This window comes from Meleagris gallopavo, chromosome 1, assembly GCF_905368555.1.
Source record: "Meleagris gallopavo chromosome 1, MGAL_WU_HG_1.1, whole genome shotgun sequence".
NCBI lineage: Eukaryota > Metazoa > Chordata > Aves > Galliformes > Phasianidae > Meleagris > Meleagris gallopavo.
The window spans coordinates 110,552,122-110,574,310 of NC_139404.1; the positions used below are offsets into that span (position 1 = coordinate 110,552,122).

Below are 22,189 nucleotides of genomic sequence, written 5' to 3' on the forward strand. Positions count from 1 at the left end.
ACTTTATTGTTGGATCCTCGGCCCCGACCGACCGACACCCCCGGGGAGGAGAAGGGCCGGGAGCCGCCCCGCAGGGAGCCCCGGCCGGAGAGGCAGCGCCAACCCCGTGCTGCGGGATAGGCGTCCGATAAGGGCGAGGGGCCCCGGGGCCGGGCATCGCCTCCAGGGCTGCGGTACCACCCTCCCTCCCCCTCGGCCCCGGTTGCGCTGCGCAGCGCTGCGTTAACGGCACAACGGAGCGCGGCGAGCGAAGAGCCGCTCCGCGCAGGGCAAGAGAAATGGGTTTTTAATAGGAAAGGTCCGCGTGCTTGGCAGCCGGCCACCGCGGCCGGGAAATAAACAAACAGAAGAGCGGGCGGGTTCAGGTCGGAGCAGGAGCGCGCTCCCGGCAGCGCAGTCCCGCGGCACGGCCTCACGGAGCCGCCGCCGCCGTCCCCCCGGCCCCGCTCCGCAGTGCGCAGCTCCGAGGGCAGCGCGGCTGTTCCCCGCAGCGGGCGGCGGGCCCGGGGCCAACGCGGGGCCGGGGGTGTTTATCGCGCTCCGGAGCCGCTGCACGCGTAACCGCTGCCGTGCGGCACGGCCCGGCCCCGCGGGGCGGAGAGAGAAGGGCGAGGGGGGGGAGGGAGCGGAGCAGCGCGATCGCGAAGCGCCGTGAAACCGTCTGACAGCAGAGAGCGTGCGGGGGGGCCGCTGGGAGCCGGGGGAAAGCAGCGTTGCCGCGGCTCTGCCTCGGCTCTGCCTCCCGCTGCAGCCACGCTCCCGGCTCGGCCCGCGATGCGCCGTGCAGGGACTGCGGGGCAGGAAGACGGGCCCGGCACGGCCTCGGGGGCGAAGTGAGCGGGTCCCGGGGGCCGGAGCGGGAGAGCCGAGAACGAAGTCCAAGCGGCGGCCCCGAGCAGCTCGGGGAGCTGAGCCGGAGCTGGAAGAGAGCCCGGCAGAGCGGCCCCGCGGCGGGGGCAGGCCTGGCGGTCAGAGCCCTTTGCCGGGCACTGCGGGCGCTGCCCTCGGCTCTTAACGGAGCAGAGCGTGGCCTGGGCTCGGGTTGCAGGACGCCGGGAGGGAGCGGGGCTTCGGGCCGCGGCCCAGCCTCCCTTTGGGGCCCTCGTCTCCCTTCGGCGCCTCGGTAGAGAGCGCAGCAGCCGCGCAGCCTCCTGTCTGGGTCTCGCAGCCGTGCGCCGAGACCGTGGTGGGTGCGGATGTGCCGTCGGGGCCGGCAACGTCCTCTCATCCTCGAGCTCTGCGGCTTCGAGGACTACTGAGAGGGGTCGGGAGCATCGCAGAGCAGTGCGAGGGGTCGGGCTGGAGGAGGGCATCGCGGCCGAGCCGGGGAGAGCAGGGAGCGGCCCGGGCGGAGGAGGAGAGGGGCAAAGAGCGGGGGAAGGCGGGCGCAGCCGGCAGCGAGCAGGACGCCGCTTGGCAGCGCGCCGAGGGGCACACTGCAGCCCCTGGAGCCGGCGAACGGCCGGCGGATCGTCGGTCCTTGCCAACGAGGCAAGTAGTGCCGCAGCCCCCGCGTCACCCACGGCTCAGGAAGTCCGCTTTTCCCTCCCTGTGCCGGGATGTACCTGCGGGCAGCCCCCGGCTCTCTGCCCGTCCGGAGATTCCCGCACCGTCCTATCTCCGCGTTGTGACCTACAGCGGCGCTCTGATTTATTTTTAATGCGTTCCGATTCCCGTTCCGTTGTCAGGAGCCGCATTGAGATTCATTCTCCATCCCCTGCTTTTCAGGCTCCTGTTCTGCTGGAAGGCCCGGGCGATGGAGTTTAATTCGATTCGATATGATTTAATGAACACCTTTATCTTTTGTTTTTAGCGGGGGGATTAAGCAGACGGCCGCATCCCGCTCTCGCTGCATCACACGCGTTCCCACCGAATCCTATCTGGCGGCACACACTCCCTGTAACATTTCATTAACAGCCCCCTTGATATATTGATTTTTAATATTTGTATTAAATGTTGTGTAAAATTGAACTCGGGCGTTAGGAGAGATTGTGCGAGTCACAAGACATGCCTCCTACTTAATTGTTATTTTTTTCGGTCCTGGAACAACAGTTGGAAAGAAGCCAGGAGGAGAAGCTGTAAAAAAGAAGAAACCTCCCCGGAGGGGATCGGGAGAGATGGGCACAGAGAGCGGGGCCGCGCAGCGCGGGCAGCGACTCGGGGCGGCCTCCCCGCCTCACCCCCAGCCCCGGCCGTACCGACCCTCCCAACCCCCTCCCCGGGGCCGCCCCCGCGCTCCGTGCCCCCAGACCTCGGCCGCCCTGCCCCGCGTTGCCTCCTCCGGCTCCCCCGGCTCGCTCGCCTCCCTCCCTGCCGCTCCATATGGTTTCTCCCCTCCTCCTCCTCCTCCTCCTCGGCTCCCCCTCTCCATGTTGTCGCCGTGCCTTTCCCCTCTCCATGTTGTGCCTCCGGGGAGGCGCGGACGGGGCGGCCCGGAGGGGTGCGGGATGCGGGCCGGGCCCGGTACCGGGAGCGACGGGGCGGGAGGGCTGCGGGCCACAGCCCCGATCCCAGAGTTTCCCGAGTGTGCGGAGCTGAAATGAAGGAGCGCAGCCGCCCCGCGCGTCCCCCTCTGTGTTTTCATAGCTCCCTCCCCCCCCCCCCCGCCACTCTGCTCTCCCCCGCCCTCTCTCCTCCCCCCAGGAATAGTAGGCATTCAGGGATCAGCATAATTCACCTGCATCAAAAAACTCGCGGGCTATAAAGCAGCGGCTGATCCCCCGCTCAGACGAGCGTTTAGCCGTTCATGCATCATGAGTGTCAAATAAATGCCTGATTGAGGCCCTCAGCGGAGGAATTAGCTTCCCTTCTGCTGGAAGCGCGGAACACAGAAAGTGCTGAGGCATCCTCCCGGGGTGAGCGCGGCTCCGCTGCCGGCGCTGCTCCCCCGGCACTGCGGGGCGGGCGGGTGCGGGGTCCCGGAGCGGGGCGGGTGGGGGCACACACGGGTTAACGGCAGCACGCCCGAGTCGCAGATGAATTTCAAGCTCCGATGTGCACAGTTTTAAATAAAAAAAAACAGAAAGAAAGAAAGAAAGAAACACGCCCGAGCCGAGCAGGCAGCGGTGACCTGCAATTTCCCCCTCTCTCCGAACTGAAATGCGGCCAAAGTAGCTGAAAGTTAACTTCGGGGCTCGGGGGGGGGGGGGGAGGGGGGGCGGGGGAGGGGGGAGGAGGAAATCGCTCCGGGTTGAGATCTCTGTGTCGAGTTTCATCCCCTCCTGACATTGCTGGCCGCGCGCCAAAGTCCTGAGAATGGAAAAGCGAAGGGAAGGGCGGGCGGGGGAGGGCGGGGGGCGCGGGGAGCGGCTCCCGGCGGAGCGGCACAAGGCGCGGCGGCGGCCGAGAGGGATGCTGCGGAGCGGCCGTGCGAGCGGGGCGCGGGCACCTTCCGCGATCCGCTCGTCCGCTGGAGAGCGTGAAAAGCCGCTGAGAGCTGCCATTGTTACTCACAGGCGATGCGGGAAGCGGAGCCCGCGCTCCGGCGGGAGATAAATCGCCTCTGACGGCGCCTCTTCGCGCCGGGAGCTCCTCCGATCGCAGCGGGCGGACGGACTCAGGTCGGTGCCGCTCCCACGCGCGGGAGTCCCTTTAAATCCCCGCTCCCCTCGCTTCTCCCGGGGCCGCTGCCCACCCCCCTCCCCGCGCTCCCCCCCCGCCGCCCCGGAGCCGCCCGCGGCCCCGCTGCCACCGCACAGCTCGGCGCGGAGCGAGAAAAGTCCGAAACGCTCGGGGCGGGCTGCGCCTTTGCCAGGAGGGGTCTTAGCGCCGGGGCTTTTGTCCGGGGCCTTCGCGTGCCGCTCTCCGGCGCGGAGCCTTTGCGGAAAGTGACGAGAAGCCCGTGCTGCCCCGCGGGTAGCGCCGCTCGGTTCCGAGGAGGTCGGGCTGAACCCTGCCCTCGGGGCCGCCCCGTCGCGCCGTGACCGTGACGGCGGCCCGACGGACCGGTGGGGCCGCCTCCCCCTGGACCGAACGTACCCTCCGCCAGCACCCTCAGAAACGAGCCCGAGAGGGCGGGGGCATTCCTCCGGCGGCCAGAGCGCTGTTTTCTGTCTGACGGGCACCTGGCAGACGCGGGGCTCCGCACACACGCGTGCGGCCGCTTCGCCCAGCGGCACCGCTCCCCGTTCCCGGACACCGGCGCTCGGTGTCATCGCGGCATCTCCGCGCCACGGCCGAGACGGTGTGGTTGTTCGGAGCGAGGCTGCCGGCGGCCTGACGCGTGGATTCCCGACCGGGAGAGGCTCTCCCAGGTGGGGCCAGTGCGGGCAGCCGGGGCCGGACAGACAAAGGCCGCGGCGGAGCGGTGCGGGGTCGCCCGCTTCCCCCGGGGCTCGCAGGGCAGCGTGGGTCGGGCTGCGTCTCCGCCGTCGCATCGCGTGCACTTGGAAGCGATTGTTTTCCCTTTCCACTTGTTTGTCTCCTGCTAGCCTCGTAAACTGCCTCATGATTTATTACCTAGGCTAAGTGCTTAATTTGTGAATATGAAACAGATTAAAAGGAGATCGGCGTATTTTAGCAGGCAGGCCGGAGCAAAGCCCGGCAGCTGTTTCGAGTTTGTCGGCATCTCCCAACCCCGTGTTAAGCCTGCGAGTGATCTACGGGGGATCCCCGGGCTCCCCCAGAGAAGCCCCCGGTGCCCGCTCCCCCCCGGCGCGCTGTGCGTGTCCATGCATGGGAACGGGCACCCGCAGCTCTCGCAGCCGGGCCCCGGGGGAGGCTCAGCCGGCGGAGGGCCCCGCGAGGCGCGCAGAGGGTTAACGACGCCTCTGCCCTTTCCTTCAAAGGACTCGGCTCGAGATAGAGTAAATACGACCGGGGAGGGGGGGGTAGGCGGGGGCGGGGAGGGGGTGCTGCTCAGGCCACATGATACAAAAGTAAGACAAGCACACTCCGGAGAACAAAGGCTTCCTACCCCCTTCCTCCCCCTCCCCCCAAAATCTGTCTTAATTCTGCGAGTAAACTTGAGCAGCTCTAAAACAAAGAGCAGCGACGACGGAACTCGGAGCCAAGGGACAATCAGAACAAATACCTTTGACGCAGCCCAAGCACGCACTCCCTCCAACCCCCCTACCTCCGCACACCGCGGGCCGTCCCCACGAGGGCCCCGTGCCTCGGGCCGCGCCGTCGGGGCCGCCCCGGTGCTTCCGGGAGGGCCCTGCGGGCCGGGAGGCGGCCCCGGGTCGAGCGAGTGTCACCTCGCCCCCCCGCCCCCTGCGTGCAGAGCGGGCTGGCGGCTGTCACGCTTGTCAGCTGCCCCGGAGAGACGGGGAGGGGGGGTGATGAGGGAAAGCAGCGGGCCGGCAGCACAAAGTGCCGCTTCTGAGCTCGGAAGGCAGAGGGAGGCGAAAATCCGGGAGCACCTCTGACCGTCGCTTCGGAATGGGCAGTAAGAGCGCTGTGTCACCCCGTGGAAAGGAGCGGAGCAAGCAGACGGGGCTGGTGTGGAGAGCGGGGACTACTGTGCCCTCAGCGCACCTCAGGCAACGGCTTTGGGGCTGGTGTTGGAGCACAGATGGGGCCAGAGCACCATATCCCGAGGTGTGGCAACCAGGTGTGTTCCTGGTGTGTGGCTGAGCCCCGAGAGGGAAAGTGGTGTGTGTGGCACTTGCAGAGATCTCTGCTTGTACGTGTGTGTGAAGATGTCAGAGTGAATGGATGTCAGAGCAGATGTCTGGGGAGCGCTGATTGGCGGTTGAGACTGGGAAGCGGTCCAGTAGGTTCATGTGGGTGAGGGCTTGGGGACACCTCCCCGTGGCAAGGAGTCATCTGAAGAAAGAGTGAGAGTGAGGCAGCAGCTGACACACGTACAAATGTCTCACTTTGGTTTAAGACATCGTCCTGTTTTCTTATTTGCGACAACGTTTGTGGCAAACCAGCACAGGAGCAGTTTACCAGGGTCCTCCTGGGCTGTGCATAGCCGTGCTGCCCCACACAATGACTTTGGATTGGAGCGAGGCCTTGGGGAGGTGTGAAGAGGAGCTGCCAACAACTGGCCCCGGGTGTCTGCACTCCCTGTGGGTCTTGCATAAAGCTCTTCTCTCTCTGGGTACCATCAGCAGAGAGCAAAAAAATGGGCTTGTGTCACAACGATGAGACACAGCGCTTTTCTCCTACAGCAGGGTGCGTAAGGAGAAGCAGAAAAAAAGGACAGCAGCGGTAGGAAAGGCAAAAGAAAAAAACCCACAACATTTTCAGGTTAATGGCTCGGCCTTTGTGGTCATCCTTACCTCGGGGAGGGCCGTGAGCCCTGGTTACACTGCTGCAGTGCATGGCACGAGCAGTCACCTGGTCCCTCGAGCACCCTTGTAAGGCAGTCCAGGTCCCCACAGAAAATGGTTTGCGTGCACTTAAAACTATGTGGATTGGATTTGCTTCCAGCAGCGCATAATGCCAGTTTCAGCCTGATCCCGTCTGGCTTTCACTGAATTAATGCCTGGCTGGATCTAAGTCCGAACGCCTGGGACCAGAGCGGAGCAGATAGTCCTCCTGCTGCTGTCCCTCGGTGCCCTGAAGGCGTTGTAAAATCTCCTTGGCAGTGCTCTCAGGGGCGATCTCTAAGCCGCAGGAACAGCACCGAGAGTGCTACTACAGCAGCAGTGGCTGTCAAATAAACAACAAAACAGAGGGGAGAAATTGTGGAGCGGTGCAGGGCTCAGGATGCACAGCCTTGGGGCAGCGGGCACATTCCAGCCGTGCTCTGTCTCTCTGGGCTCACCACTACCGCCTTACCCAATAGCGGGGTTACGGTGCTGGGAGCCCCACTAAGGGAAGGTGTGCTGTGACACTGCTCTTCCAGCAACACGGGGAGGGGAGCATCGAGGATGGCGAGGTCCCCATGTAACCTTTGGGCTCCTCGAGGCCCCACTCCCATCACCAGCATCCCACCGTCAGGGGAGAACAGTGCGTGTTTGTGTGCGTGTGTTCATGTGAATGTAATTTTGTGTCTACATAATGTGGATTATCTCTCTTTCAGTGGCAAATCCGTTTGGGGGTTTAGATAAAAAGAGAAATCCTGCAGCCGTTCCCTCGCAGGGAAGGGGCATGTCTCTTCCTATCGCTTCCCCTAATTCTTGGCTTAAGGAACCCGTGAAGTGCCTTTTTTCCTACCTGAGAGTCTCCTGTTCACCCGATGCACAGCAAAGAGGTGTACAGAGGAGCACACAGCAGTGATGCACAGGGATGGGGATGAGGGCAACGGCGTGCACTAACATAGAGATGATGCCCTGTGTCACTGCACTGAGTGATGTGAGGGGTTGCCCCATGACCCAACCCTGCCAGGAAGAGCAGTGCACTATAGGCGCAGGACACCCAACAGGCTGTGTTCTTCTCCAGCCCTGAGCACTGCTGGGCTTCGCCAGGAGAAGGGCAGCCTGGCATGGGAAGAGATGTCCGTGGATTTCAACGCAAAATGACTCTCCTGCAGTTCTCATTTCACAAGCAAGGGCTGGGCAGGTTCTGAAAACATGGAAGTTGTTGATGTTTTGGTTCAATTAATTTTTTAAATAAGTTGGAATGCTACTTGTTTCACATTTGATAGGAAAACACTGTGCATTTTAGTAAGGAAAGACAGAGGTGAGTGCGTGTGGGAAGCATATTTCCCACAGAAAGAGAAGAGGGCTTAAATGAGGCATTCATGTAGTGCAAGGCCTCTGCATGGCAGCGGGTGAGATCTGCATTGAAGGAAAAGACCTGAACATTGGTATTTGCCCAGTGGCAGCAACATCACTTGTGGAGAGGGGCAGGTATGTGAGGTAAGGCACTCGGTGCTTCTTAAAAGGCAGTAATAGCTCCTGGGAGAGCCCTTCCGTGTGGCCTTGGTGCCCATGACCCCCTCTGATGTATGATATTTAAACAAGGGAATGTCAATATTGGTTTTCCACATCCAGCCCCGTTCTGCTCTCCGTGGAAGCTAATGACAAAACCCCCGGAGAGGTGGAGGAGAGCAGACCCCAGTGCTGCAGCAGCTCGGGAGGGGGAGCAGGATATAAGGGGCTGCAGGGCTGCACAGTCATGGACACATCAGGGTGAGAAGAAGCAGCCCTGTCCCGCAGCACACTGGGACAGCAGTCAGAGCGATTTGTGCTTGCTGAAAGTATAAACTGCATTTATTCAGGGGAGGTTCAGGCTGGATATTAGGAACCTTTTCCTCTCAGAAAGAGCAGTGAAGCAGTGGCACAGGCTGCCCAGGGAGGTGGTGGAGTCATCATCCCTGGAGGCGGTCAAGAACCGTGTGGATGTGGCACTGAGGGACATGGGCAGTGGGCATGGTGTGATGGGCTGATAATTGGTCTTAGAGGTCTTTTCCAACCTTAATGATTGTATGAGCAGATATCCAAAACAGGGCCACCAGGTCTATCTCCTGACACGCATGTCCTTTGAGGTAGGAAAGTGTAAGTCAGAGGAAGAGAGGGCAAGCGTGTGTGACTCATAGCAAAAAGAGGGCACGTGGGAAGAGTGAGTGCAGGGAGAGCTGTGCTGGTCGGACATGCAGGCTGTGTCGTGTGTCATGGGAAAAATAATTTTATAGAAGATAATTTCAGCTTCAAGGGGCAGGTGTGGTGTGACAGCACGGCACAGAGCGAGCATGAGTCAGGGGACGTGCACAAAGGGAGTGTAAGTGAGCGCTGCACTGCCCTCACCTCGATGGTGCTTTCTGCCAACACGGCCTTTCTGGAGGCTTTCTAGCTCTGGCCAGAGAAGCTCAGCCTGCTCTGCAGCTTGGCCAGGCGACGCTTGGTGCTGTGAGTTTGATGAACAACACCGGTCTGCGTGGAGACAGGCGACTTTAAAAATGGGTTTTTAATAAAGTCGGTATTGCTAAGGCCATCTATTAGGGTAATCTGCATAGGATTTTAAGCAGGTAAACGTAATGATGCCATTAGGACTTATGACTTGAGTGAGACCTGTAGCGGAATGCGGCATCCAATCCTGCGGTGGTGTTCGCATGTCAGAAGAATGTTGGCAAATTAATATGGGATCAGAAAAGGGCTACAAAAGTGATTCGAGGTCTGGGGATCGCATCTTATTGCCTGAGACGAAAGAAATCTCATCTATTAATTTATCCAAGAGGAGGCTATGGCTCGGTTTGATCATAGTCTTTAAGTGCCCTAAGTGTCTCTATGGGGAGATTTCTGATAGCAGAGATCTCTTTAATGTGGCAGACAAAAGCATAATGAGATCCTATGTTGGAAAATGAAGCGCTGTGAATTCTGAGCAGAAATAGGTGCGTTCTTCTGAAAGCAGTGAGGGGACACAGCCGCCCGTATGATGGAGGCAGGCCGGGGGGTTGCTGTTACTTACAGGTCTTCCGAGCGAGACTGGATGCCAGGCTAAAAGCTCGGCCAGGATTTATGAGCCTGAGACAGGAATGGCTGCCTGAAACTCGCTGGCCCGTGATATGTGGCAGGTCAGAGCACCGATCGTAACAGCCCTTCTTTGGTTTAAAAATCCATGAATTGGGTATTTCAGGTCTCCCGAGCCCTGGTATTACTGGAGGTCTTGAAGGAACACATTATAGGCTGTCATCATTTAATTGTATGCAAGCCGTGGTATTGCCTTTTTAAAAAAAATTTAAATAACTTTCCCCCCCCCCCCCCAGTGTTTGTTAGACACAGGAGTTAAGCAGCTGTTAACAAACATGACAGCATTTTTAAACACTTTAACAAATTCTCCCTCTCCCATTTGCCTGGCTTTGTTTTGCAGAGGCAAAGTCTCATTAACGCTGTGCGTACCGGTGGCTCTCGGAGCAGAATCTTATATGACATTCCAGCAAAATACGTGGTTTGGGATGAGGAGTCCCCATGCCCTCCCATCGGGTGTGTCACCGGTGTTATTCACACACTGTGTACTCAGAGCAGGGGAGTGTACTCAGATGCAGGTGGGCGGCCATTGGCCATGCAGGAGAGTTCGGCCCGCAGAGCCCGTGGCCTGGCTGAGCCAGTGGTGGGGAATGGGGAAAGGGTCGTCAAGAGGCACCCGGTGTTCCTGAAAGTCGTCTCCCTGAGGTCTCATAAAATGGCCTCCAGCAAACGGGCAGTGTTTTTCTCACCCTGGAGGGGGTGGCTAGATGGCCTTAGTTGTCAAGACAGCACAAACTTTCTGCATGTCTTTTAGAAGGGAAGCAATACGGCCGACACCCCCCCACGCCGACACCCCCCCCCCCCTAGCCCCAGGCGCTGACAACAAACCCCGGCAGCAGTTCTCGGAGCCTCGCAAATGACGGCCACGGGCTCAGGGGCTTGCGGACCTGTGATGCATTCAGTGCCTCGTTCATCGCCTTCACCAGCAAGGGCCACGAGCGCCACGAAAGGTGGAGTTTGAAGCACCCGGGGGGCCCTCAGCCCTCTGTCCGTTTCTCCCTCCCTCCGCCGCTGCGAGCCCCCGGGGGGATGCCGTGCTTTAGAGGCGAGAGGGCAACAAAAGGGGACGGGAGGAGCTCCGAGCTCCGCTTTCCGTGTCCGGGAGGCGTTTCGTGCTCCGTAGCGAGAGGGGATCACCCCGAGGAAGTTCAGATCAAGGAAAACGTCCCGGGCGTCTGCGGGATCGCCGCGTTTCGCAGCGAGGCCGGAGGAACGGAGCTGAGCACGGCTCCCTCGGCCGCCCCGTGCCCCCCCGGGGGCCTCGAAAGGACGAGCACCGCCCCCGCCCCCCCTGCAGCTCCCCGCAGAGCGCGGCCGCCCGCCCCGCCGCCGCCCGGCCCTTATCTCCGGCGGAGCCGCTCCGCATCAGCCGCTCCCGGCCCCTCCCCCGACCCCGCCGCCCCCCGGGGTCACCCGCGATCCGTCCTGGGTTGCTGGGGGAGGTGTGGGGGGGAGCGGCCGGGCGGAGGCGGGGGGGGATAAAAGCAGCTGCGCGCAGAACAAAGGTGCTCGGGGGTGGCTGCGGTGGCGGAGCGCGGCGCTGCGAATGGGAGATTTCCGCTGGCGGGGCTTCGCTCGCGCGGTTCCCGTCCTGCCCTTGAACTGCCGAGCGAACGTCTGCGGCGCGACCGGGAGTCGATGGTCGCGGCCCGTCTCGGGCCGTTGCTAAGTGCGAAAAAGTGGGAGACCTCCCGTGTTTACTTCGAGAGCGCGGAGAAATCCGCGCGGCGTTTCTGACGGAGAGCGCCGGAGCTCGCCGGCGTTTGCGTGCTTAGCGGCGAGCGGAGGAGCGGCCGCGGTGCGGAATATCAAAGGCGGCCCGCCTGGCGCGGCTCCCGGGCTACGCTCTGCCGGCACCCGCCGCGCTCCGGCCGGGGGGTGCCGCTCCCCGCCGTTCCCGGACCGCCCCCCGGACCGCAGCGGGACGGGGTGAGCCCCGTCCCCGGCCCATTGGCGGTCCCGCCGCTCTCCCCGCGCTGCGGAACGGCTCCCGACTGCGGGGCTGCGGCCGTCGGGGAGAGCACGGTGCGCGGCTCCTCGCGGCCCCGCCGGGCTATTTTCTGCTCAGGAGTTGTGCTGAAATAACATCGGTGCGCGGCGTAATGATTTATTTATGTGGCTAATAACGCTCGCATCTCGTCGCTGTTTGTCTGGGCGAAAGACCAGCTGCGGGGCATCGCGCGGTGCTAGGAGCGCCTCTTAGCCGGGAATCGATGCTCCTGAGACAAACAAGTGGGCAGCTTACCGAGCTCGGTCAGCCCGCGCAGTCGCTCCCTGGATAGCGTAGAAGGGACGCGCCGGATCGGCCCCGTGTGCCCTCGAGGCTCTGCGGGCAGCGCCAGGCCTCCGCACATCCCTGGCGAGCGGCGCCCCGGCGCTAAGTGCCATTAACATCACACGCACTAAAATAGGAAAGAGCGGCGCTGAATTTAATTTGCAGGCTTAAAAAAGAAAGAAAGAAAGAAGAAAAATAAAAGGGGGAAAAAAAACAACCAAAAACACAACCGCTCGGAGCAGCCTGCTGGAGGCGGGAGGGGGCTTCGGGCGGCGGAGCCCCCCCGCCTCGGATCACATCTCCGTGCAGGCAAACGGCCAGAGGTGGCCCCGCCGCCTCATGCCCCCTCCCTCCCCCCACCGGGCCCCGCAGGGCTCTCCCGCAGTGTGGGTCGGTGTGTGGGGGGGTGGCTCCCGGCGGCTGCTTCCCGCCCCCCCGGCACGCACGCGGCTCTGCCTTCCTGCCTGGGGGAGCGGGAGGAAACGAGGGGGGGGAGTATGTAGGGGGGGGGTTGGTGGTGGAGAGGAGAGCGTTTTGGGTACGTGCCCCTCACCCCCCCCGCCTCCCGTTAGCAGCAGAAGTTCACAGCGGAGCGAGGCGTAGCGCGGGGCTTCCGGGAAAAAAGAGCGGCGAATATCGCGGGGTCGGGACGCAGCGTGCAATGAGGGCATCACCGCCCGCACGAGGGGCACCGCCGGGGCCGGAGCTCGTGGCATCCGGCGAGGAAAGCGGCTTGGGGTGGGGGTGGGGGGGGGGCAGAGAGAAAAAAGGGCTTTAAAACCGGGAGGGAAACGCTGTCGGGAGGAAGTGTAAGGCGAGAGGGAGGCGGGGGAGGGGAGAGCGCCATCTTTTCATGTCACAGCCACCGACACAGCGCCGGGCTCGGCCGCAGCCTCCCGAGCGGCTGTACCGTGCCACAGCGGGCACAGGGCCGGGGGGGGACCCCGCGCACCGCCCGCTCCGCCGCGAAGGAGCGGGACCCGACCGCCCGCAGCCCCATGAAGGGCGCTTTATTCCGCAGCGCTCAAACCCCTCATTGTGTCGGGCAGCATCACCTGCCTCCTCCTCCTCCTCCGCCGGGGCCAGGCCGTTGCATTTAATGCCATGCACAGCGCGCTCCGGTCCGGCCCCTCCTCGCCGGGAGAGCTCGGCGGTGAGCTCCGATCGGAACGCGGAGGAGGGGGCGGCTCGGCACAGCGCGGCTCGGCTCGCCTCGACACATCGCATCGGCATCCCCCCTAGCAGCGGCTCTCCCGGCGGCTCCGGGAAAGCCATCCCCGGGCGGCAGCCGCGGCACACGCGGCCCCGCGCAGGGACCTGCCGTGTGCCCGGGGGGGAGCCGCGAGGCGGGCGGGGGCCGAGCCGTGCCCGGAGTGGGGATTTGCTGGGTCGTTGGCTGCGCCTGGGGAAAGGAGGGGGGGGCTGCTGCGCGGGGCTGTGAGGGATTGGAGCGGGGCGGGGGGGCTGGGCTCGGGGGAGGGGCGGGGGGGCGGCTGTGCTGCTGCCAGGGACGGCGGCTGTTATTATTGTGATGATTATTCGCGTTATTGTTATTATTTTTAGGGGGCCGTGCCGGGCGGGGGGCTGCAGCCCCCCGAGGTGAGGGCGGTGGGAGAAGCGGCTCCGCTGTTTCTAATAAAGGAAACGACTTTTATTGAGCGATAAACGCGGGGGAACCGAAGTGGTGGGGGTGGGTGCGCCCGGCGGAGGCAATCGGTTCGGCGGAGAGCGAAGGGGGGGGAGGCCGGGGCTGCTCGCGGTGGGGGGTCCGGGGGGCGCGGGGTGGTGGCGGTGGCCCCTCTGGGTATGGGGGGGGGGGCGGGGCCGAGGGGGAGGTGTCGGCTGCGCCTCGGCTCTCGGGATCTGCCAGGGGCGGCGGGAGACACGTCTCCTGTTTCTAATAAAGGAACCGGCTTTTATTGAAGGATAAATGCGGGGAACCGAAGTCGTGTGGGCTGCAGCCGCCGAGCCTCGTTAGCTGCCGATGTGACTGTGAAGATAAAACGCTGCCGAGAACGCGAGCGCCGGCGGCGGGGGATGGAAGGAGGGAGAGAGGGAGGGAGGCAGGGAGAGAGAGAGAGAGAGAGGGACGGGGCCGCGCGATCCACGCGGCACGGCCCGGCCCCGTGCCCCCGCAGCGAGAGATGCCCGGGGAGCCCCGGCCCGTGCTAACGGCGCGGCCTGAGCCCTGGCCAAGTTTCTGCGACTTAGGGGAACTCTGGGGATGAGTAATCTCGCCCAAGCGAGGGGCCTCGAGGGTGCTTTTTCTCCTCGCTCGCTCGCTCTCTTCTCCTTTTTCCCCGTGTCATCATCTGCGGACCCAGTCACTCCGAGAACGCGGTTCTGAGAAGGGCGACGGGAGGGGAGGGAGAGGGGGGGGAAGCGGCAGCTGCGGACGGACCGGGGCCGCCCCGCTGGGCACGTCGGGGCGGTGCGGCTCACAGATCTCCGCAGCTCAGTGTCCCGCGTGGGGCCGCGCGGAGCTCCCCGACGGCAGCGGGCACCCGGCGCCGCCGCGCCTCGCCCTCGGGGCGGTATCGGGAAGCGCTTTGTACCCAGGATCTGGGCTTATCGCACGGCGGGCGGGGGAAACTCCGGGCCCGGCGGGCAGGCCCCGGGCTGGCGGAGCAGCGGGTGGCCTCGGCCGCGGCCGGCGTGGGCGCTGCCCGACAGGCTGGGAACGGCGGAGCCCGCGTCCCTCCCGGGACCTCTGCCCCGGGCCCGGGAGCGGCCGCGTCCCCGTCACCGCGCCGGGAGGTCTGAATGGCGTTGCGGACCGGAAAAGACTTTTCTTTTTCCTTTTTTTTTTTTCTTTCTTTCTTTTTTTTTTCCGAGGCTGTTTTCAAAATGAACATTTTCCGCGATAAGAGGTGACCGATCGGAATCGCCGGGGGGAGGTTGTAAGCAGACGTTGTGCCCCGGCTCGCTGTTATCTTATCTTTCACACTTGCAGGGCGAAAAAGTGGCTTATCTTTATACCCACCCCCCTCTCGCCTTAATTGCTAAAAACACTGTGAAGTGTTAAGTACGGGACTAAAGAATCTCTCCTCGTGTGTGCCGCGCGGGTGGGGAAAAAAAAGCGAGCGATCCGAGCGGAGAAATGAGGGGTTCTTCCCAGGAGAAGGCACACGTGTGCGCCCCTCCCTGCCCCCGCCCGGTGCCGCCGCCCCCCGCTCGCAGGGCCGCTCCCGGAGGCCCGGAGCCCGCTGTCACCTCTGGGGCGGAGTGAATAACCCCAGTGTTTGCGAACGCGGCCGCGGCATTGGTATTCAGGGCCGAGCCGCGCAGCGTCTCCTGCTTTTCTCTCCCCACCCCCTCTGAAACAAAACACAACACGAAAACAAAACCAGAAGGAGGACGGAGGTGATTCATCGACTGTATCCAATTATTAACATACAAGCTGCAGGCTGCACGAACACACCTTCGAGCCGTGGAGGTTTCCTCGGCCGCGAAACTCAGAGCGCGGCGACTGCTCGGCCTGTGCCGCCCGTCCGTGCGTCCGCCCCATCGGCGTGTCCGTCCCGTCGGCGCGTCCACGGGGTTTGTCCTTCTCCTTTGTATGAGCGAGAGCGCGGTGCTCGTTCCGGGAACCGATCGCGTCTCGTGCTCTGCTGGGAGGGGGTTACATCACGGCCGTACTGTCAGCGGAGCGGCCCCGAACTGCGCGCTGGGATCGCCTGTAGTCGGGCTGCGCGGAGCCCCCCGGCTGCGGGGGGGGTCACGCTTTGCTGGCACCGCGTCAGCGCCGGGAGAGCTGCGGACCCGTCACGCCGGCCGGGGCCCGGCATGTTTTGTTATTCAGATTTCCGCACTTCCATTAAAAGCAGCCTCACAATAAGCAATGATAAAGGTCTGATTTAAGACACACTCAAGCCGGGCAATTCAGAGCTCAGGACGGTGATCTGTTATTTATAGGCTTTTCCCAGCACTCATCACCGGGCGCGCTGAGCACCGCGCTCGCATTCATTCATTTCACCTCCGCGGCGCCGACTCCCCTCCCCCCTCCCTCCCCGGCCCCAGGAGGACCCCGCTGGGTTTCATCCCCAACTTTCGGGGCGGGGGGAGCTCCTGGCGAGGAGGGTAGCTGAGAGCCAGGGTAAGGCCGTCCCATTGGGAATCCCCCGCGAGAAGCCCGCAGTGCCATTAACGCCGGATTTGTCTTTACGAGGAGGTTAAGCGCCCACCATTAACGGGGCAGCCGCTCGGGCGAGCGCATCCCCGCAGCGGCGCGGAGCACCGAGCATCCGTGCGCGGCCCCCCTCCCCGCCCGCTCCCGGCTCTGCTCTGCTCTGCTTCCCTCGGGGAGGTGTGGGGGGGAGGCCCCTCCGCGGGGCCGCGCTGTGCCCGCGGGGTCCGCCGCTGCGGAGCGGGGAACAAAACGGCACAGAGGCGAACAAGCGCCGGTCTGTTCCACGCCGCCGCGGAGGAAATGGCGTTCGCAAAGAAAGTAAGTTTGGCCGAGGGGGGAAAAGGGGAATGCAGCGAGTTCTCCCCGGGATCACTTGTAATCAGTAGTATTAAAAAAGAATAATAATGAAAGAAAGAAAGAAAGAAACTGCATCAGCGTCAGTCCCGCCCCGTTGCGCTGCAGGCAGCCCCGCGCCGAACGGACTTTGTGCTGTGAGCGCGGCCCGACGGCACCGCGGACCTCGGACGGAGCTCTGCGGGCAGAGCAGAGAGCCGTGGAGGCTCCGCTCTCCTCCCGAAAGGAGCGATGTTAATGAGGTTTTCCCTAGGAAAGGGGGGGTGGGGGTGGAAAAAAGGCAGCAGAGGCCTTTCCTCCAGCTGTGCGTCTGTAACTCACGTGCGTTCACTCTAATAACTTTTAATGTCTAGCCCTAAAACGTCTTTATAAAAAATAGCTTTACAGCGGCCCGGGCCAGGTGTCTCTCTGCTTGTTAGCGGAGATGAAAACAAGGCGCGCTGCTGTCCCGGCGGTGCGCGGCCCCCCGCCGCCCTCCCTGGCCCTGCCCGATGTCCGCAGCGCCGCAGCGGGGGAGCACTGTGCGGTACGCAGCGGAACTCCGCGCTGCGAAGTGGAGCTGGGAAGCAGCTCCGCGCGATGTGTGCGTGCTCCGTGCCCCCTCCCCGGGCAGTTGGCGAGTTTCCCGACGTGGCTCACGTCCCGTTTTTTTTTCTTCTATTTGAAAGGGGGGGGGTGGGAGGGAGGGGTCTTGGATACGAATATCCCCGGGACACTCCCGCTTCCCGTTCTCCGATTCGTCCATCTCCCCCCGTTCTTCCCCCCCCCCTACCCCCCGTTCATCCCCCCCCGCTGTGCGGGCTGCCCGCGATCGGCTCCCGCAGCTCGGCAGCGTGCGGAGCGCGGACGAGGTGCGGGTCCATCTCGGGAGCCCCAGAGCCGCGGTCTCGGCGAGCCCGAAACCGGGAGGAGCGGCGGGGATGGGCGTCGCGAACGTGAAATTTACGAGGCGGGCTCGGCGAGCCAAAAGTTGCCGTGCCAAAGTAAATAGACGCAGCCGATAAGTACCAACCCGGAGATTAAAGGGCTCCTGAACCCGGGCACAAAGCTTACAGCGGCCGGAGAAACGCCGCCGGGGGACCCGCGCTCCGGCTGCCCCCCCGCACCCCCCTCCTCGTCCGCGGTTGCCACCCCGTTCGCACGCTGTAAAAAGCGCGTTAAGGGCTTCCAAAGCCGGATCAGGCGGCAGCGCGCTTTAATAAGCCTCCCCCCGCGCCCCCCCCGCCCCGCGCAATGCAGACGTTGACAAACGCGGCTTTTTTTTTCCATCCCGATTTTAGAGCCGCGAGAAGGGGGCCGGGGGGGGGAGGGGAAGGGGGAGGAAGTTGGGGGGACGGAGCAGGGGGTCGGGGGGTTGCCGTGCTGGGGGATGCCCCTGAGGTACGGGGAACCCGGAGGCGGCATCGCGGAGCCCCGCAGATCCGTCTGCCAGCGCCGTGCCGTGCCGTGCCGCCGGGCTTTTGACAGCTCGGGGTGAGGAACGGAGCGAGCGGCGCTGGCTGGGAATTGCGGTTCCCCGCTGGCCTTCTGGGTAGCGAGCGCGGGGCGGAGGGGAGAGCGAGGGCGGCTTCCCTCCGGGCGCGGGGTGCCCCCGGGAGCCGCAGGTCGCGGCCGGGCTGGGGGCTCTGACCGCCGGCGCGGCACAGCCCGGCTCTGCGGGGAGAGGCGGCTCGATGGGCCGGGGCTCGCCCCGCCTGGGCAGGGAGCGCGGCCAGGGGAGGGGGAAACTTGCAGAGGGAGCGAGCGGTGGCGGCGCTGCTGCTGTGCTGCGCTGCGCTGCGCTGTGCTGCTGGCGGCGGCTCCCTCGGTGCAGCCTGCCCGGGGGGAGGGGAAGGGAGGGGAGGCGGCGGCTGGAGGAGGAGGAGGAGGAGGAGGAGGAGGGAGAGAGGGAGGGAGGGAGGGGGATGCGAGGGGAGCGCAGCGTGCAGCAGACGGAGCCCGGTCTCCCAGCGGCAAGGTGAGGAAGAGCGGCTTTCCCGGCGGACTGAAAGGGGAGGGGGGGGGGAGGAAGAAAAAGAGAGAGAGAGAGAGGAGGAGAAGAGGAGGAGGAGAATTAAATCCCCAGCCACACACACACAAAGCCGCGGCGGCCGGGGCACGGGAGACGGCGGTGCGGGCGCGATGTGGGGAGCGCGGCGCTCTCCAGCACAGGAACTTCGCCCGGAGCAAGCCAGCAACATGGCGCTGCCAAACCCGAGCCGGCAGCCGGAATGAGCATCGCGGGCTGCCGCTCCCGCTGCCGCCGCTGAGCCGAGCCGAGCCGCGCCGCGACGAGCGGCGGAGCCCTCCCCGCGGGCACCTGCCCCGCCGGCGCCGGCCGCGCTCCACACGCCCCCGCGGCTCCGAGCGGGGCGCAGCGCGGCGCGGACGGCGGGAGAGGGTCGGGAAACTTTTTTCCTCCTCCCGCACCGGGGAGAACGGCGAAGCGGGGCGACGGCGTCGGGACCCACGGCGCGGACGGCGCACGCCGCAGCCCCGGCGCGGCAGGAAGGTCAGTGCCGCGCTCCCCGCCCGTCGCCCTCGGGAGCTCCGGGCTGCCCTCGCCCTGCCGCCGCGGGTGGGAAGTTACGGCGTGGGGCCGCGGGGTCCCCGGTGCGCCTCGTCGGAGGGAAAGTGGGGGGCGGTTGCCGGCCGAGATGCCCGCGTGGGGCGGGGGGCCGCCGTCGGGGTTGGCGGTGTTCCCGCTCGGAAAGCGCTGGGGAGCCCCGCTCGGGCCGGGCCCTGCGCTCCTCTCCCCGCCCGGGGCGACCGCGGGCAGGTGAGGGGCGGGGAGAGCCCGCGGCGCTGCGTGCCCCGTCGGGGGGGGGGGCGGGGGACGACGGGGACGGGGCTCGTACTCCCCCCCCCCCCCCACCTCCGCCCGCGCACGTGGGGAGGGCGGCGCGGGGCTTTCCCGTGCGCGGAGCCGTCGCGGCGCGAGGTCCGGCGGGACGCGGAAGTTCGGGTGGCCCCGGTGGTGCCGTGCGGAGTTGGAAAACGGCCCGGGGGGGGATCGGCGCTCGGAGGGGACGGGGCTCGGCGGCTGCTGTGTGGGGCCGGGCCGAGCTCTGCGCAGCAGATGAGCATTTGATGTTCGCGGAACGAGTCCGGGGGCGAGGGCTGCGGAGCGTTCGCCGTTCCTCTTTCTTTCTTGGTGTGTGTGTGTGTGTGTGTGCGCGCGGTTGGGTTTGGTTTTTTTTTGTGTGTGTGTGTTGTTTTGTTTTCCTCCCTCTCGTTTCCGCGATGTCTGTCGGATCTCGGGTTTGCTGATGGGGGGATCGGTGAAATCCCCCCCCCGCCCCACAGAGAAAGCTCCGAACGCAGCGAGCGGTGCACAAGTGACAAAGTGCGGGACCGGCTCTAATGGCACCGCCTCGCAGCATTAATTCCCACTAATGAATCTTTTCCAGAAACTCCGCTCATTGCTTTCATCTGCTCTCTGGAGCCTGCAGCTTTTGTATTCGTGTTTGTATTAAAAGAGGGAGAAGGGGAGGGTGGGGGGGGGGGGGGGCGGTCCACCAACACCACGTCGCCCCGTAGCCCGCATTTCCCAAAGGTTTCCATTAACTTTTTTTTTTAATTCCCCCCTCCCGCGGGGGGGTAAGCTTGGGGCGCGGACGGGAGGGCTGCTCTCACCCCCCCCCCCGCCGGTGGCCCCGCGGCGCCCGGGGCGGCCCCCCCCCTCATCCCTCCGCCCCTCCCTCCGCCCGCGCTGTGCCCGCGCCGTGCCCGGTGCCGCCGCCTCCGGCCCCGCGGTGCTGTCTGCAGAGCGGTGCCGCGGATCGCAACGCTGCGATCCATTTCCTTTCGCGTCTCTTCTCCCGGAGTTGCTGCGTGCTTTTTCTTTCCTTATTTTCTGTTTTTTTTTTTTTTTAATTTATTTTTATTTTTTTTATGCATGCATATATGTATACGTTTTTCCCTTGGGGCATGCAGCGCGGCGCTCCCCCTAATTGCTTTTAGGAGGATTAGGAGCAAATTCCTTCCCCCCCCCCCCTCACCCCCCTCGCTTCCCCCCCTCCCGCTGCCTTCGCACGCCGGGGCCGCGGTTGATCCCCGGCGCAGCGCTTTGAATCGCTGTCACAAATAGGTGACTCAGAGTTAATTAGGAAGTATGCGCCGGATCAATGGGCTGCACAGCTCATTAGCTATTCCCCGGCCTTTTGCAGCGGAGGACCTCCGCTCCGCGCTCCGTCCCTCCCGTCGGGGGCGGGCGAGCGGCGGGCAGCGCCCCGGGGGGGTGAGGGTGGAGGGCAATGCGGGGGGGGGGCGCGGAGATTCTCAGGTGGGAGAAGCCCTACCCTGGCATGGAGTGCTCCGAGGTTGGAGGTACGAGCGTGGAATGTTCCCAAAAACAAACAGGCACGGGGCACGGGGGGAGGAGGGGGGGGGAACAAAGTGTGTGTGTGTTTATTGGAGCGGACACGGGGGAGAGCAGACAAAATCTCATTTGTCAGGCATGAAGGTGGGCTGTGTGCAGGCTATAAATACACGGGAGGATCGGGTGGGATGGGATGGGATGGTCGTCACTTCATGCACGGCAAGGTGTGGGGAGCGGGCAGGGGCCGCCCCGGTATTGTTTGGCCGCTGTGATAGATCGGTCTAGACAGCGCTCCGGCTCCCCGCGAGCTGCAGAACCGGAGCCTGAAAGGGAGAGTGGGGGAGTCGCTGAGGAAAAGGTCACCGCGATAGCTTTTTCTTTTTTTCATTGGTGGTGGCGATGACTGTTAACCCTTAGAGCCGAGGGGGGACTGTAGCCGCTGGTTGTGTCCTGGAGTAGTGCTGGCAGGGACGCTCACTTCCGTCCGTCTGTCCATCCGCTCTCTGGGAGTGCTTTCCTGCACCACGAAAAGAGTTCAGTGGGTGAGCGTCGCACCGCTGCCTTCCCAGGAGGTTCCCGTGCAAGCTCCAGGGAGCGTGTGGGTTGGTGAGGCGACCCTCCCATTTTCTCCTGTTCCCCCGCTGAGGCTGCAGTGGGAGCCCCGCGGTGGAGAACCCCTGCGAGTTTCCTGCAGGTCCCATCAACCCGGGGCCACGCATGTGTATGCAGAGCGGGTCGGTGCCCTGTCCGAGCGCTGGGCTCGTGTCCAGGTGCGGCGACCCCGCTGTGGCTTTGGGGCCGTTTGCGCTGCGTGTGCGTGTTTCCCTTTGTAGCGAGACGTTCGCGGTGGATGAGACGCGGTGGTGCCGTGCAAGCCTGGGCGGTACAGATTAAAAGCAGCGGAGGCTTTGGAGCGCTAGATAAAAGCCGGCTGTGTGGGATTCGCCTGCAGCGCAGACCATTCCCGTTGCTCTTTGTCTGAGCCCCGGTTCCGGGCGCTACAGCCCTATTGGAAGCACTCCTGAGCATCCGTGGGGCCCGGCAGCAACGGCTCAGCGCCATTCGCACGTCACATCTAAATACACGGCTAATGAGATAGGAGCCGCGCCGGAAATGGCAGATTTGTTGCATATCTAATAGGGACCGGCACAAACACACCCAGTGGGGCTTCCCTCTCTTCCTCCCCCTCCTTCTCCCCCCCCAAAATAAAGGCTGGGAACGCCAGGCTGCCGATCCGAGAGCGCCCAGAAATCACTTCTCTCATTTGAGTGCATTCTGAGCCACATTGGCAAATGTCTCCATTCTAATATTTAAAGCAATATTTAGAATGTGTGAACTGTATGACCAAATATGGACTGGGTCTCGGAACAATACTGGCTCCTTGGCTGCACTCTGGCACGGGTGGACAGCCGCACTGTGTCGCATGCTGCATTGGTCCCTACCAGGGCTGCCCCAGGCTCTGTCCCTGCCCCCCTCTCACCTGCCCCATAGCAGCTAGCTTTGCCTTACGCTGGGAGTGTGCTTTCAGGTCTTCGTTGTGGGCAAAACGGATCGAGGCCACCACAACCCAAACTAAGAGCACATGCCAAAGCACTCGTCGCACTGTGGGGCTGCCCTTTAAGGGCTCTCACCATGCAGAGGTCCAACCTCAGGCTGTGTGGCCACAGCAGAGGCAGGGACACAGCTCTGGGCGCTCAGCACAGGGCAGGATGTGGCTCTGGTTTGTGCAGGTGGAGGTGGAGTTATAGGGCTCGTGCCTGGGGCTCGGC

The 22,189-nt window shown here is 63.9% G+C and overlaps 1 protein-coding gene and 1 long non-coding RNA gene across 11 annotated transcripts in view; one reads left to right on the forward strand and one right to left on the reverse strand.

Moving 5' to 3' along the window:
• Window positions 1-3,420: 3,420 nt before the first annotated feature.
• Window positions 3,421-22,189, forward strand: part of BCOR (BCL6 corepressor) — a 58,466-nt gene continuing 39,697 nt past the window's right edge. For 8 of the 10 annotated variants that reach the window (XM_085209803.1, XM_085209844.1, XM_085209864.1 and 5 more), the window contains exon 1: window positions 18,472-18,611. The gene's annotated coding sequence lies outside the window, so the exon portion shown is untranslated. Of the gene's footprint in view, window positions 3,561-18,000; window positions 18,078-18,471; window positions 18,612-22,189 lie in introns of those variants that run through there. The other 2 variants (XM_085209814.1, XM_085209811.1) reach the window with 2 other exon arrangements.
• Window positions 11,217-13,053, reverse strand: LOC146545567 (uncharacterized). Its single transcript, XR_014879838.1, has 2 exons — window positions 12,191-13,053; window positions 11,217-11,764 (listed from the first exon to the last, which is right to left on the reverse strand). It is a non-coding gene; the product is annotated as an uncharacterized LOC146545567 (long non-coding RNA).